Here is a 12,661-nt window from a genome sequence, read left to right as displayed (position 1 = left end):
TGGCAGGGAGGGGGCATCTTAGTTTCTTACAATTTCTTATTTTTTTTAAATCATATATTCATGCTTTATATGATTATATGACTATAAATGCATACATGGATAATTCATTTGCTCATAATTGATCTCCACTTAAAATTCAAAAGCATAAGGAATGCTGATGTCAAAATTATAATACTAATGAGGAGGATAAAAATAATAACTTTGCAAATTCACCTCAATATTATTTTCATCACAAAGTCCATTCGAATCATCACAATCTTTATGGTATATGTGAAGACATCCCTGGTGCCTCAACAACCAAAGTCACAAAAAAATTTTAATGATGATTATTACCTGATTTAGCTTTCATTTCCTAGCAATAAAGACCACCCATATTTGAAATGTATTATTTGTGCAGAAGCAACTTGCAAGTAAGAGCCTCCTGGGTTTAGATTTAGAAAGAAAACAGGAAATTCATAAAATCAAACAGCTAAGCTCTTAAAGGACCAAAGGCAAGAATTACAAACATCAGATAGTAAAAGAATTTTTTATGCCATTAAGTAAATGTCAACATACATTTTCCTGTGTATGTGTCCTCATACCCAAATACGGTGATATTTTCAGTGTATTTATCTTATATCTTGCTTTTTACTACATAATTTATTGAAAGAAAATTAAATCATATTCATCACTTGAAAAATGAGGGACAGGCAAAAATGGGTCTATTATGATTATTATTGACACTGGATTCAAAATAAAATTAATAATAAAATAATCTCAAAGAATATTTTATCTACATAAAATACTTTAAAAACAGTATTTAGCACACACAGTATAAAATCATAAAAGTTAAACTCCAAGAAAGATCAAGAGCTCATATAATTTTAAAAGGGGAAATAAGTCAAAAAAGATTAGGAAATCCTGCTGTGAGGGGTTTTATGAAAGGACAGAAAGATGGACTAAGGGAGAACAAGATTGAAACAAAAAGAACCATTAGGTTCTTAGAGGAATCCATGGGAAGAGGGATGTAGAAGTAGTAACAGGATTGTTCTGGAGAAGAGAGGTTTGAAACAACTCTAGGAGGAAAACTGGCAGGATCTGGGATGGACCTACGGGGTAGAATTCCTCAATGAGGCAGAGGGAGAGAGAGAAGTCATAGGTGGCTCCCAACTACTGCTTGGCCAATAGGGATGATGGTGTCTTCCACTTAAGTAGTGAGTCATCGGGGAGAAACCATTAGGAGAGAATATAATGAGCTTTTATCCAATCAAGTTTTATCCAATCAAGGATGCCAGATTTTTAAAAATTCCTTGTTAAGCATGTGTTCCCTTTTCTTCGCTCTCTTGTCCTCTCTTCTACCCCACTTTGCCTCTTTTCCTTTGTGGGGCTAGTGACCAACAGTAACATAGAATATACCTGGAAAGGCTCTGGACTGTGGATAGACGTAAGGTATATTTTATATATTATAAAGGTTAAAGGCTGTTCTCACCCTGTAAACACTGCCTTAGCTGTGATCAGAAGAAAGAAAGAGGACAACTATGTTTCTTGCTTCAGGGTTTTGGAAGGTGCTACGCTTTTTGAAAGGAACTCCCTTCCCAAGCTCATCCGCCTGGCTAAGTTCTGTTCTTCCTACAGCTATCTCTTGAAATGTCACCACCTCTTAGAAGCATCCCCTGATCTTCTTGGTTGAATTAGGTGCCCCCTCCATCTGCCTATGGATGCATTTAGGCTGTTTCAAACACTGATATTCTCAAATGTCTAACTCATCAGACGGAATCTCTTGACTGTAGCTTTGGTTGGGTTTGTCTGTGAATTCCTCGTGGCCAGCAAGCACACGGTAGAGACTCGATAGATAATTGAAAACAGCAGAAACGTAAGAAGAATGGGAAGAAGTCATGGAGAGAAAGAAAATAAAAGGAGAAGAAGGGGAAGGTAAGGGAAAGAGGAGAGGAGACAGAAAGGGAGGTGAGAGGAAGATAAAGATATTTTGAAACCCTAACAACCCAAACAATTCAAAGACTATTTCCAGGAAGAATACTCACTGAGGTCAGTGAGATTTATCTGCCTAAATCACTTCTATGTCAGTGATGCTGTAAAGTTAAGGACTTATGATCTACCAAGGCTGCAATCTGATGAAAAAGGAAGATTTGAACCAATGGGAATTAAATGGCTTTTAAAAATAGTTTTGTATTGATAAAAAAGAAGTAAAAGAATATAGACCAAATATGTATTATATGGGTATGAGATTAGATACTAGGAAAAATGCCCTGCTGGTGGGGATACTAACATGCTAGAAAATATCACTAAGAGAGGTTTTCAACTCTGTAGAGAATTTACAGACAAGCCAAAAGGAAAAAAAAAAAAAAAAGACACACTGATACATATGATATGATACGTGGAGATAAGTAATTCTACAGGTGATCTGAAGGCAGGCCCGCCCCTGTGATTCATTTCTCAGGCAAGATTATTTCTTTGATGATCCTTTTTTCCCCTGAGCTCAAATGATTCTGATTAAGAACTGTGACTGAGATGATTAATTCATCCTTTCAAACGAATTTTAAAGCCTGTAAATATCACTCACTGGAATCCCTAATTTTTTAGAATCACTACCAAATGAAGTTTGAGGTCATGATCGTCCACTTTTGGCAACTATGAAATAGCTCAAAAGGACGCGTTCTTTAAAAGGAAAACTTGGACGACGTTATCGTGTTTTCTCTGTGCGCGCGGGTCCCGGGCCGCGTAGGGGATGAACCACGCGAAGTGCCAGACGACGGGGGAGGGGCCTGCGCATTCTCAGTAGAATGTTACTCAAACAGAAATAAGAAGAAGGAGAAAAGGCCAGGTTAAGCGGGATAAGCAGGACTCCCTTAGCCAGGGATTCATAATATATTTCATGCTGAAGATACTTCCACGTTCTTACAAAGGGCACCCTCTCTGGTGTGGGGTCAGCGTCTGGCCTTGCCCCGGGTTCAATTCCCTTGCCCGGCTTTGGAGAGATCTGGCACAACCTGACAGAGGAAGACACCAAATCCAGGCCCAGATTTTCCCATCTTTGACTTTAAAGAACATTGAATTACCCCAGAGTCATCGAGGAGCATAATTTCTAAGCAAATGGCTCTTCGTGGAGGAGCCATACTCTGCTGAAACAATTATTTGCAGCATAGCCCAGATTCTTTTTTTTTTTTTTTTTTTTTTTTTTGCCGGGTCCGTCAAGATGAGGGTTTCGCCAGTTCACATGTACACCGTAAACAGACTGACAGATGGAATGCTTTTGTATAAACAATTTCAGATACACGACTCCTCCGTGGCTGTGTCAGTTGTTTACAGAACCGCAAAGCCACAGATCGGCCTCAAAGTAAGGAGAAGTCCGCATTTCTGCCAGATATTTGCACAGCATCATCCCTGCTGTGCGCCCGGGCGCTCGGAGGGCGGCCGATGAAACGCAGTTTCCCGGGTGTATTTATGAGCATTGTGTCACCAAGTCTCCCCGGGAATGTTCTCGGAGCACCCCCTTCTGCAGCGCCCCTATCTTTGTGACCCCAGAGACGGCCGTACCCGCGTAGACGCGAATCCAGACGGAAACGGACCCCGAAGAAACGCGCCGAAGTGCGAGCGGAAAACTTCGCTCTGCTCCTCACCGCGCAGGCTTCTCTCGGGCTCCGGGCCACGTTCTCCAAGGCAAAGGATTCATCTCTCTCCTTTCTGGAAACCCAGCTTCAAGAGTCTCCGGGAGCTTAGTCTGCAAGCAGTCGTGCGCATTTTAGACTTCTCGCCCTCATCCGCTTCCGCCGCTAAGCGCCTTAGTTCTTAATTCCACGTCCTTCCTCGGAGGCAATCCTCTGGCCTGGCAGTTGGAGCTATTTGGAATCGCTTTTTCTTTTTTTGCCCCTGTCGCCTCCACCCCAAAGTTCGGCTTTGCTGAGAAAAAAGGTTTAGTTTCATAAACTGTGCCCAAGGGTCTCGGAATCAGTAGAATTGAGACAGTCTGTTCCGATCTACGTCGTGGGCAGAAGCTGGGTTTTATTTTTTTCTGCACAGAGTGAAGTTCATTCCCAACAAAGTCCCCCTCCTCCCTTCCCTGCTCAAGACAGGGTCAGACAGCCTGGGGTGGAGATGGGGGCCTCTGAGAAACAGGGAAGGGTCCTGCCGCCCCCCCCCCCCCCCCCAGGCCATGCAGCCTCTGGCCCCGCTCTAATGAGATGTAATTCAATGCACTGTAATCCATTTCTTTAACGTACAGAATTCAACTGTTAGTATATTCACGGAAATGTGCAACTAACACCACCATCTATTTTTGAACATTATCATTACACCAAAAAGAGACTTTGTAACTATTAATAGTCACTCCCCAGTCCCCGCCCCACATCCACCAACTGCCCCAGTCTTAGTTAACCACTAATCTACCTTCTGTCTCTCTATATAGATCTTGACATCTCAGACATTTATGTAAGTGGGGTTATACAATATATGGCCTTTTGTGACTCTTTTCTTTCATTTAGCTTGTTCTTAAGTTTTATCCATGTTACAGCATGTGTCAGAATTTTCTCTTTTTATTGCCAAGTAGTACTGCGTTGTCTGGGTAGATTATTTAATTTACCGTTTATCAGCCGATCAAACATTTGGGTTGTTTCCACTTTGGGCTACTTTGAACAATACTACTATGAACATTCATGTACAAGTTTTTGTGGACATATTCATTCATTTCTTTTGCGTGTACAGCTAGGACAATTGCCGGGTAATATTGTAACTCTATGATTAATCTTTTGAGGAACTGCCAAACTGTTTTCCAAAGTGGCCACACCATTTCATCTCCTCAATAGCAACATATGAGGGCTCCAACTTCTCTACGTATTTGGCGATTTGCTATTATCTGGGTTTTTATTGGAGCTGTCCTAGCGGGTGTGAAGGAGTATCTCCCTGTGGTTTTGGTTTGTATTTCCCTTACGACATGAGCATCTTTTCATGTGTTTCTTTGCCATTTGTGTATCATTTTTGGAGGAATACCTTTCAAACCCATTGCCCATTTTTTAATTGAGTTATCTTTTTTATTATTGAGTTGTAAAAGTTTTCATACATTTTGGATATGATTTGCAAATATTTTCTCGTAACCTATGTGTTGCCCTTAACTTTCTTCATAGTACCCTTTGCAGCATGAAAATTTTTAATTTTGATTGAAGTCGAATTCATCTTTTCTTTTTTCACTTGTGCTTTTAGTGTCAGATCTGAAAAGGCTCTCCCTAACCCAAGGTCATGAATAAATATTCCTGTGTTTTCATCTAACAGTTTTATAGATTTAGCTCTTACATGATCCATTTTGAGTTAATTCTGGGGAATGGTATAAGAGGGATCCAACTTAATCCTTTCGTGTGTGAATATCCAGTTGCCTCAGAACCATTTATTAAAAAGATTATTACTTATCCCATTGAATAGTCTCGGCACCCTTGTCAAATATCATAAATGCAAAGGATTAGTTCTGGATTCTCAGTTCAATTCCATTTATATTTCTACCCTGTGTGAGTACCACACTGCCTTGATTACTGTAGCTTTGTAATAAGTGAATTAATATGTATGAGCCCCCCAACTTTGTTTTAGCTATTCTGGGTCTTTCAGATTTCCATATGAATTTTAGGACCAGCATATCAATTTCTACAAAAAAAAAAAAATCTAGCTGAACTTTTGATAGGGATTGAGTTGACCTGTACAACAATTTGGGGATATTTCCATCATAATAATATTAAAGCTTCCAATCTATGAACTTGGGATGTCTTTCCATTTATTTAGGTCTGCTTTGACGTCTTTCAACAATGCTTCACATTTATTAAAATAAAAGTTTTGGACTTCTGTTAAATTTCTACCTAAGTATTTTATTCTTTTTGATTCTATTATAAATGGACTTTTTCCCAATAATATTTTCAGAATGATCATTTGCTAGTCAATTGATTTGTGAATAGTGATCCTGTATCTTACAACGTTGTTGAGTATATTTATTAGTTCTATTTGTTCTTTTCTTTTGATCCCTTAGGATTTTCTATATACAAGATCATATCATCTACAAATAGAAATACTCTACTTCTTCCTTTCCAATTGGATTCCTTTCTTTTCTTTTCAAGTTGTTCCTGCCAGATCCTCCAGTACAATTGTGAAGAGAAGTGTCGAGAGCAGATAGTGTTTCATCCGTAAGCATGATGTTAGCTATAGACTCCTCGCAGATGATCTTTATGAAGTTAAGGCTATTGCTTTCTATTCTTCGTTTATTATGTGCTTCTACCATAAAAGAACGTGGGATTTTTGTCAAATGTTTTTCTGCCTCTATTTATATAATCATGTGGATTTTGTACTTTGCTTTAGTGGTGAATTACATTGACCAATTTTTTGGAGGTTAAACGAGCCCTGCATTTCTGGGATAAATCCCACTTGGTCATGGCATATAATACTTTTACAATAGCCTTTTGAAATATTTTATTTTTAAGTTAAAGAAGAGAAGAGATATTGAATTTGCCACCCCTAGAATTCATTGTTTGTGTGTATTTATTTTAGAGAGCAGGGGGAGGGGCGGAGGGAAAGGGAGAGAGAGTCTTAAGCAGACTCGGCTGCTGAGCGTGGAGCCCAAGGCGGCGCTCGATCTCACAACCCTGAGATCATGACCTGAGCCGAAGCCAAGAGTCGGCCACTCAACCAACTGTGCCACCCAGGTGCCCCAACCTTGTGAAATATTTTGAATGCAAGTTTAAAATCTAAAATGTGAAGCAGGTAGATAAAATAGAGACCATGGGAGCCATAGAACTGCAAAGAAAACAAGTAAAATATTAATTCAGGAAAAGTGTTTGCAATGTGGACACTTGTGTAATAGAAGAGAAGGAGATTGGCATGCGAGGGCAGAGAGAAAAAGAGTCATGGGGAGTTGGGAAATAGTACTTAAGAAAATAAGCTAAAAATTTCCTTCACTTTAAAATGAGTCAGGCTTTGAAAAGCCTGGACCAAGGTTCCGAGGAAGGGCCAGGGCACAGGATCCTTTCTAATGCTAGTAGTAATCAGCTATTATGTAGATAGCATTAATTGACCAAATTTATAAAGGCCTCCAGAGTGTGTGTGCCCAGCCCCGCCTTTCAAGACAGGCTCTTCTCTTTATAATGCAAGTTTCAGGGTGCACCTTTGGGGTCACTGGGAATCCCCAACACTTTAAACTATTTCTGTTCTAAAGTGTTTTCTTGAAATAACATTGTTTGGAATGCTTGAGGCTTACCTTTCATGACTGCAAGTACTGCGGCACAATCTGAATTATTACTAAACATACAAGGCAAAGATTAGCAAGACAACAAGATTTAGTGTCTTTGGCTCAAGCTTCACAAATATTGATAAAGCCTGTGAGGTAACCTAATTCATTCTATCAGCTTCACTGACATTTCTATGACAAAGTAAAGAAAGAACATTTGTATTTCAATACAAAGCCAGGACCAGGCCACTATCTTCAAACCTCCATATCTTTTCATTTCTGATTTCTAAGATCTTTTCATCATGGTGTACTAATTTTGTGTTACTTAACATAAGTACATTTATTGTTTTTTTAAGATTTATTTATTTATTTGACAGAGACAGCCAGCGAGAGAGGGAACACAAGCAGGGGGAGTGGGAGAGGAAGAAGCAGGCTCCCAGCGGAGGAGCCTGATGTGGGGCTCGATCCCATAACGCCGGGATCACGCCCTGAGCTGAAGGCAGACGCTTAACAGCTATGCCACCAAGGCGCCCCTACTGGAGAATTTTTAAGTATGTTCAAAGCAGCTTGGTATGTAAATCTAGCTCTTCAACAGTAAATTTTATGCAATCTAAATACAGATTGAAAACTGTATCTCAATGAATATGTAGTGTCAGAACTGAAGTGTCCTGGAAGGTGTAAAACACATCAATTTCCAAGACTTAGTAGAAGAAAAGAATTTAAATTCCCATTAATAATTTTTAATATTGATTACAGGAGGGAATAGGTATTTTTGATCTGTTAAGTTAAATATTATTAAAATTAATCTCAGGTATGTCTTTTTACTTTTCTTAATGTGACTACCAGAAAAGGTAAAAAAATTACATGTGTGGCTCCCCATTTCATCTTTCTCAGACAGCGCTGACTTAGAGAAGAGCACGCTCCCAGGCACAGAAGACAGTGTACAGAGTCAAATCAGAATTTCCTCTATAAAGGCAATCTCATAGCCAAGGTAAACTCATATACCACTTGTTGAAGGTACAGGCAACAGTAGCCCATCTTAAGAAAGAGAGAGAAAACTGGCTTCCTTACCCAGTGCAGAGCAAGGCCACACTCAGGAGGAACCATTCGAGCGTCGGGGACCTCACTGTGAGAAAGGTGCACAGCGTGGAGAGTCCAGAGCAAGTCAAAAAGAATTACTGAATGGCCAGAACGGGTTGGGGGGGGGGGACTAAAAGAATGAAATCCAAGGAAGGACTAAAGATGATTAATTGCCTGCAAAGGACAATTTAGGCTCAAGGCATTTTAAGTTGAAGAGAACCTAGAAAGGGCTCTGGGGGTGAGAGGCTGTTTCAGGCTTGACAGAGGAATGGAGGACTGGACCGAGAGGTCTTTCCAGCTCTGGTTCCTAAGATCCTTTCTTGCTGGCGCATTACGATGCTGACGGAGGTGAGCTTGGCAGGCAAAGGAGGAGCTGGGACTACAAATGGGGTGACAGTTTGAATCTGCGGCAGCGCTGCAGTGACACTTGGCTTCCTGGAGCACCATTTTGGTAACATTGGTGTGTGTTGCCTCTTGAGAACCTCTCTAGTGTCCATTGGATACCCGTTTGTGTCTGCACAGAAACTTCACCACGAAGAGTCTGTCACAAGGCAAAACCACTAAACGACACGCAGGGCTGGGCATCTGCAAACCAGGTATTTGTTCCTGACTGTTCTTTTTTCCACTATGCTTCCCTCGTGAGACGGAGGCAGAAAGAGGTGAGTCCTGGCCTGAAGACTGAAAGCAGGTTGACATTGACACACAGGCACCAAACCATTTCTTCCTCGACAGCCTTCCATGGACGGTGCAGACACTCCTCACAATTCCTGAGATGGGAGACATCATCTATGGGCCAAGAGAAATTGCCCACTTAATTACGTGATAAATACTAGTTATCATCAACATTTGCGTAACGTCACCTATGCTCCAATAAAAATTTACCAAAAAGCTAAGTGTTTCCAAATCAATAGAAAGGAAATGAATACCCTGTATTAGAAAGGAACTCTTAATTATTATCAAAGCTGTCTGTGTGGTGGGAGGGAATGTCACGTCCCTCTTTTCCTCACTTTATATAATCTCCTTACTCGTAAAGAATAAAAATCAAGACTAGAAAGTGATACTCTAACCCCCTGCCCATCCATCTGTAGAGTTTCCCCTTGTTCTCTGCCTTTCTTAAATGTGAAATGTACATAGACTTGCTCTCATTTTCAAGAATGAGCATGGATGTAGGCCTTTTTAAGTAGTACTCTAACTAAGAGCATGGATTCTAGAATCAGAGTGCCAGGGTCCAAATCCTGGCTCTCCCACATAAGATGTGTATGACTTGGGGGGCAAGTTACTTTCTTCTCGGAGCCTGTTTCCCTGTCATTAAACTGGGTATTGCCTCTCTCTCTCTCTCATAGACTTACGTAGAGACATAGGGGAGCAAAAATACATAAAATTCTCAGCATAGTACCTGGCGCCCAGTACACCTTGACACATATGCATTGTTGTTACTGTTTCTGTTGCTGTTGTCATTGTTATTATTAATACCAGAGTTACCATTGATACGGCACCAGATAGCTACTAGGGAAATACGAGCAGTTAAAACAACTGAAAGCAGAAATGTGAAGAGATCTAGTTCTCCGTAGGAAAGTAGCAGGTTGTCTTACCTGCCAAACACACACAGGAGAGGAGACTCCACTCTCTATTCAGCAAAATGACTTTTGAACCTCAAGATCAGATGGCTTGGACGAGTGTATTTGAAATAGCCATTGCATAACTCTGTTAAGGCTACACTGGGATAAATTATTAGCATGGCCCTGGAACCGTGCTCCATTGTGCAATCAAGAGATCCTGTATGGTTTTACTTTTCATTTGGAAAAAAAATATCAAAAACTAGAACCAGAAAACATTTGGAATTTTATTTTAGTCCATGGCCAGATCTTACAACATCAGTGATTTAAACCAGGCATAGAATATGAACTCAACTAGGCCTCTAATATTTCTGCATTATTTGGTTAGGGCGAACAATGCAGACGCTGGCCGTCCTTGAAACTCCACAGCATGGGACGTCTGCAGGGCTGTGCGTGTCGACTGTAGTCTCAGTTTCACCGTTCCCCTCCTGACATGCTGGGGTAACTTAGTACTGCGACGCTGAAGTCCTCGGCACCAGGAGGACAAAATGAAAATGTTAAATTTAATAAGCTCGGAGACTACAATCAAAGCCACATTGACTGCCAAGGAAGCCAAATGACAGCGAAGTGAAGAGAGAGAAATCTGTATTCGCGCTGGTCTACATTTCCAAGAAGATGATAGCAGAAGAAAGAATTAGGTATGTAACTCCAGGATCCCATGAGCTGCCGCCTCCTTTCAGAAGTCTTCGAGAAGTACACAAAGGATTTCGTAAGTCCATTACGAACTGACTTTCTAAATGTGGCTACAATGCGTCCAGGCACAGCTTTTCCTGAAAGAGGAAGCTGTTTTTTTGCATCTTCTCCACCCGTTCTTTCGAAAGAGCCATTAAGGGAAGCAGCAGAGCCACAAACAAGTACCTGAAAAGAATGGGATCAAGGCCGTGGTCTAAAGCTTTGTCCCGGCAATCTGAATGCAGGTGTGAGAGACACACACCAGGTGGCTAAAAGGCTTCTTTGTTTGAAGCTGTCAGTAGGAGGACCTGATTAATCTCATGCCCCATCCCTAAACTCCCTTTTAACTATGTCAAGACATCGCCTCACATCAGGAAGTCTACAATGACATGGCTATGTGCTAAGCTCAGTTAATGTGGCCCTAGGTTTAAACACTTCAGGTTGAAAGTGGATAATTGGTGGTAGTGGATTTTAAAAGCTCACACAGGTGCCTTTGAAAAGAGGTCAAAAGTCAAGTGCATCTCTCCTGAGAGTACTGGCGAGCCCTTCCTAAGGAGATCAAAATTCTTTTACACAAACCCCCAGGGTCTTGTAAGAACTGTTATTAATTTAGTTCTGTATGTTCCAAATAATGGAAAAACGATACCACATGTGTATATTACCAGTAACCTGGGCATATTTGTTCCAGAGAGGTAGATGTTAGATAGATTTTCACCTGGCACTTCTGGATTGCTAATGAAGTAATCCACTTTCTATCAGGGCAAGACTGGGAGTTCAGGTCAGGGGAATGAACCTTGAAAACGGTGAAAAGCCTGCGGGAGAAAAGGGCATAAGCACAGGAATGTGTTGTCATATACCGAATGCATTTGTAAAGCCAAGCTATGGAGCTTTAACAATAGCTCCTAAAAAACAAACATTGCTGTATATATTCTGACTTCAAAAACAAGTGTGTTATTTCTCTAATATAAGTTACAAAGTTGCGTCATCATAGCATATCTTATGTTTTTGAAAAGTACCTCGACACCCTATTAATTGGTACATTTCAACAGCTGTTGGGAAGAGTTTCTAGTTCAGTCTGGAGGTCTTCCTCTGTCCATCTTAAGTTTTTCTTTCCTCCACTTGTTAGACCTTCTTATTCAATGTATCTACTAGTCTATTACACTTAAGATGTGTTATTTACTAAAATACTATATTTGAAGGGAACTTTACAATAGAGATACATAATGAAGGAAATGTAATGTTTGGCATATATCCAGGGCAAAATATTTAATTTTGTATCTTTTATGTCTGCATGAAAGGCCCGCAATAGTTTATCAATAACGTTTTTAAAAGCTTTGTACGTACCCATTAAAACGGCTATTAAAAAAAAAAATACGTTGGTGAGGATGAGGAGAAATTGGAACCCTGTGCACTGTTGGTCCAAATGTAAAAAATAGAGCAGCTGCTGTGGATCCTTGAAAAATTAAAAATAAGATTACCATAGGACTCAGCAATTCTGCTTTTGAGTATATACCCCCAGGAATTGAAAGCAGGGACCTGAGCAAGTATTTGTATACGCAAGTTCAGAGCAGCGCTGTTTGAAATAGCCAAAAGATGAAGTCTATATATATAAGGGAACATTAGTCAGCCTTAAAAAGGCAGGACATTCTGACACATATTACAACATGCATGCACCTTGAAGACATTATGCTAAGTGAAATAAGCCAGACACAAAAGGATAAATAATGGTAAGATTCCACTCAGATGAAGTACTTAGTCAAATTTATAAAGACAGAAAATAGAACGGTGGTTTCCAGGGGCTAGGAGAAGGGCGGACGGAGAGCCACTGCGTCATGGGTCAGAGTTCCAGGACAGGTTCTGGAGGTGGACGGTGGCGATGGTTGCCCAACAATGTAAGTGTACTGAAAGCCCCTGAACTGTGTACTTAAAAATGGTTACAACGGTAAAATTCATCTGACATAAATTTTAAATAGAAAATTGTATTTTAAAAACCCTTCATATAGACACGAGTGCCCTGGAATGGGCGTCTGGATTGGGTGCACTTGCCTGACTGACTGCATTTAACAAGTCTGATGCACTGTTACTAATCAAAAGAAAATGT

General features: G+C 40.4%; 1 long non-coding RNA gene across 1 annotated transcript; it reads right to left on the bottom strand.

Moving 5' to 3' along the window:
* Nucleotides 1-6,426: 6,426 nt before the first annotated feature.
* On the bottom strand, nt 6,427-9,920 carry LOC130544813 (uncharacterized). The gene is made up of 2 exons (XR_008961433.1): nt 9,865-9,920; nt 6,427-9,058 (listed from the first exon to the last, which is right to left on the bottom strand). It is a non-coding gene; the product is annotated as an uncharacterized LOC130544813 (long non-coding RNA).
* Between the last annotated feature and the right edge of the window lie 2,741 nt (nt 9,921-12,661).

Source organism: Ursus arctos, unplaced genomic scaffold, assembly GCF_023065955.2.
Source record: "Ursus arctos isolate Adak ecotype North America unplaced genomic scaffold, UrsArc2.0 scaffold_25, whole genome shotgun sequence".
Lineage (NCBI taxonomy): Eukaryota > Metazoa > Chordata > Mammalia > Carnivora > Ursidae > Ursus > Ursus arctos.
The sequence above is the reverse complement of the archived record's forward strand: the minus strand, read 5'-3'. Positions and strand labels throughout refer to the sequence as shown.